The sequence below is a fragment of the Sus scrofa genome, chromosome 6, assembly GCF_000003025.6.
Source record: "Sus scrofa isolate TJ Tabasco breed Duroc chromosome 6, Sscrofa11.1, whole genome shotgun sequence".
Lineage (NCBI taxonomy): Eukaryota > Metazoa > Chordata > Mammalia > Artiodactyla > Suidae > Sus > Sus scrofa.
Window position 1 is genome coordinate 128,056,699 of NC_010448.4, and position 4,825 is coordinate 128,061,523.

Consider the following 4,825-nt stretch of genomic DNA (forward strand, 5'->3'; position numbering starts at 1 on the left):
AGGTTTGAACCCGTGCCTTTGCAGTGACCCAAGCTGCTGCAGTCAGATTCTTAACCTACTGCATCACAATGGGAATTCCTCTCTCTTTCATTCTTGAAGGATAATTTTGCTGAACATAAAATTCTTAGTTGAAAGGGTTTTTTCCCTCAATAATTCAAGTATATTATCCCATCACCCACTGGCTTTCAGTGATTTCTGATGAGAAATTGACTGTTAGTTGTATTGAAAATCGCTTGTATGTTACGAATTGCTTCTCTCTCACTGCCTTCAAGATTTTCTCTTTGTCTTTTGATAGTTTTATTGTAACATGTTTCAGTGTACATCTTGTGGTGTTTATCTTGCTTGGAATTCGTTGAACTTGAGTGTGTAGTTTCAAATTTGGGAAGTTTCTGACCATTATTTCTTCAAAGATTTTCTGCTTCTTTTCTGTCCCTCTTCTGGGTGTCCATAATGTGAATATTGTTATATCTGATGTCTTGTAGTTTCCTCAGACTCTGTTCATTTTCTTCTTTCTGATTCTCAGGTAGGTGGTTTCAATTGCCCTATATTCAAGTTTGCTATTCCTTTCTTCTGCCTGATCAAATCTGTTGCTGAACATCTCTAGTAAATTTTTATTATTTATTTATTTATTTATTTATTTTTGCTATTTCTTGGGCCACTCCCGCGACATATGGAGGTTCCCAGGCTAGGGGTCTAATTGGAGCTGTAGCCACCGGCCTACATCAGAGCCACAGCAACGTGGGATCCAAGCCACGTCTGCAACCTACACCACAGCTCACGGCAATGCCGGATCCTTAACCCACTGAGCAAGGGCAGGGACTGAACCTGCAACCTCATGTTTCCTAGTCGGATTCATTAACCACTGCGCCACGACAGGAACTCCTTTAGTAAATTTTTAATTTCAGCTATTGTGCTTTCCAGCTCCAGAATTTCTGTTTGGTTCCTTTGCATAATTTCTATCTCTTTATTGATATTCCCTATTTATTCATTATTCTCCTGATTTCCCTTAGTTCCTTTTCCATAGTTTCCTTCAGCTTCCTGAATACATTTAAGACAGTTAAAATCTTTGTCTCATAAATCCAGTGTCTTGGTTTCTTCAGAGATCTTTATGGCCAATTTCTTTATTCCCTGGAATGCACTATCCTTTCTTGGTGTTTTTTATGACTTGTAAGTTTTGTTGAGAACTGGATAGTTTGAATATTTCTATGAGGTAACTCTAAAAATCAGCTTATTCTCCTTCCACAGGGATTGGTGATGTTGCTTGTTAAAGGGTGTAATCATTTGCATAGTGACTTTCCCAAGGATTGATCAGATGTTAGGCCTTATATCAATTCTCAATAAATTCTTTTCTTACGTATGTGTTTTCCTTTTTTTTAATTTTTAATTAAAGTGTAGTCAATTTATAATGTTGTGTCGATTTCTGCTGTAAAGCAAAGTGACCCAGTCATATATATATACATATATGTATGTATGAGTGTGTGTGTATATTATCACTTTCTTATATTATCTTCCATCATTGTCTATCCCAATAGACTGGATATAGTTCCCCGTGCTTTACAGTAGGACCTCATTTCTTATCCCTTCTAAATGCAATAGTTTGTGTCTACTAACCCCAAACTCCCAGTCCATCCTACTCTCTCCCCCCTTCCCTTTGGCAACCACAACTCTTTTCTCTAATTTTGTGAGTCTGTTTCTGTTTTGTATAGAGGTTCATTTGTGCCATATTTTAGGTTCCACATATAAGTGATGTATGGTATTGTCTTTCTTCTTCTGACTGACTTTACTTAGTATGAGAATGAAGCTAGATATCAGTAACACAGGAATACTAGAAAATTTACAAATCTGTCAAAATTAAAAATACTCCTAAACAACTAATGGACCAAAGAAGAAATAACTAAGCAAATTAGAAAATAATTTAAGTGTAAACAAAAGCACAACATACCCAAACTTACAGTCTGCAGTGAAAATAGTGCTCAGAGGGAAATATACAGCTACAAATGCCTAAATTATAGAAAATGAAATATGTCAACAGCCTAACTTTACACCTTAGGAACTAGGAAAAAAGAGCAAACTAAACCAAAATCCAACAGAATGAAGAAAACAAAGATTAGAGCATAGATAAATGATATAGAGAATTAAAAAATGATGAAGTCAATGAAACCAAAATTTGGTTCTTTGAGAAAATCAACAAAACTGACAAACCTTTGTTAGACCAACAAAGGAAAGAATGGAGAAGATGCATATAACTAAAATTAGAAATAAAGGGAGGTCATTATTACTTAACTCTCAGAAACAAAAAGGATTAGGTAAGAATACTATAATAACTGTATTTGAACATATTAGATAATCTAAGTGAAACTGACAAACTCCTGAAAACAGACAAATTACCAATACTGACTCATACTAAAACAGAATATTTCAACAGACCTTTAACAAAGATTGAATCAATAATCATAAATCTAAAAACAAAAGCCCAGAACTAGATGGCTTCACTGATGAATTCTACCAAAATTTAAATAAGACTTAAACACCAATCCTGGAGTTCCCCTTGTGGCTCAGTGGGTTACTAACCCAACTAGTATCCATGAGGACGGGGGTTCAATCCCTGGCCCTGCTCAGGGGATTAAGGATCAAGCATTGCCGAGAGCTATGGTGTAGGTCTCACACACGGCTGGGATCTGGTATTGTCATGGTTGTGGCATAGGCTGGCAGCTATAGCTCCGATTTGACCCCTGGCCTGGGAACTTTCATATGCTGCAGGTGCAGCCCTAAAAAGCAAACAAAAAGAAACCAAAAAAACACCAATCCTACTCAAACTTTTCCAAAAACAGAACAAGAGCAAAATTCCCTAACACATTTTATGAGGCCACTATTACATTGATACTAAAGCCAGAAGACTATATCACAAGATATGAAAACTATAGACAAATACCTCATAAATATAGCATACTAGTTTCCTAGGGCTCCCATAACAAAGTGCCACAAAAAGAAATTGCTTAATACTACAGAAATTATTGTCTCAGAGTTTGGGAAACTAGAAGTCCAAAGTCAAAGTTTCAGCAGGGCTATGCTCCCTCTAAAACCTGTAGGGGAATCCTTCCTTGCTCTTCCTAACTCTTTGTGAAGTTTTTGGTGCTCTGTGGTTTGCACTGCATAACTTCAGTCTCTGCATTCGTCTTCACACTGCATTCTCCCTGTGCGTCTTTGTCTTCACACGGCTATTTTTTTTTTTTTTTTTTTTTTTTTTAGGGCCTCACTTGCTGTATATGGACGTTCCCAAGCTAGGAGTTGAATTAGAGCTGCAGTTGCCAACGTATACCACAGCCACATCAACGTTAGATCCAAGCCACATCTGCAAACTATACCACAGCTTGCAGCAATGCCAGATCTTTAACTAAGCAAGATCAGGGGTCAAATCCTTATGGATACTAGTTGGGTTCTTTTTTTATATATATAATGATTTTTATTTTTTTTACGTTATACTTGGTTTAGAGTGTTCTGTCAGTTTTCAACTGTCCAGCAAGGTGACCCAGTCACACATACATGTATACATTCTTTTTTTCTCACATTATAATGCTCCGTCATAAATGACTAGATCTTGTTCCCAATGCTATACAGCAGGATCTCATTGCTTATCCATTCCAAAGGCAATAGTTTGCATCTATTAACCCCAAATTCCCAGTCCATACCAATCCCTCCCCCTCCCCCTTGGCAACCATAAGTCTCTTCTCCATGTCCATGAGTTTCTTTTCTGTGGAAAGTTTCATTTGTGCCGTATATTAGATTCCAGATATAAGTGATACCATATGGTATTTGTCTTTCTCTTTCTGACTCACTTCGCTTAGTATGAGAGTCTCTAGTTCCATCCATGTTGCTGCAAATGGCATTATTTTGTTCTTTTTTAATGGCTGAGTAGTATTCCATTGTGTGTGTGTGTGTGTGTGTGTGTGTATGTACCACATCTTCTTAATGCATTCATCTGTCCATGGACATTTAGGTTGTTTCCGTATCTTGGCTATTGTGAATAGTGCTGCAAAGAACAGGCAGGTGTGGAGTTCCTGTTGTGGCGCAGTGGTTAACAAATCCGACTAGGAACCATGAGGGTTTGGGTTCGGTCCCTACCCTTGCTCAGTGGGTTAACAATCCAGCGTTGCTGTGAGCTGTGGTGTAGGTTGCAGACACGGCTTGGATCCCGTGTTGCTGTGGCTCTGGCGTAGACTGGTGGCTGCAGCTCCGATTTGACCCCTAGCCTGGGACCCTCCATATGCCGCGGGAGCGGCCCAAGGCCCAAGAAATATCAAAAAGACACACACACACAAAAAAGAACAGGCGGGTGCATATGTCTTTTTCAAGGAACGTTTTGTCCAGATACATGCCCAAGAGTGGGATTGCTAGGTCATAGGGTAGTTCTCTGTATCATTTTCCAAGGTACCTCCATAGTGTTTTCCATAGTGGTTGTGCCAGTTTACATTCCCACCAACAGTGCCCGAGGGTTCCCTCTTCTCCACATCGTCTCCAGCATTTGCTATGTGCGGACTTATTGATGATGGCCATTCTGACTGGTGTGAGGTGGTACCTCATTGTAGTTTTGATTTGCATTTCTGTAATAATCAGTGATGTTGAGCATTTTGTCATGTGCTTGTTGGCCATCTGTATATCTTCTTTGGAGAAATGTCTACTCAGGTCTTTTGCCTATTTTTCCACTGGGTTGTTGGCTTTTTTGCTGTTGGGTTGTGTAAGTTGTTTGTCTATTTTAGAGATTACGCCCTTGTCAGTTGCATCGTTTGAAACTATTTTCTCCCATTCTGTAGGTTGTCTTTTTGCT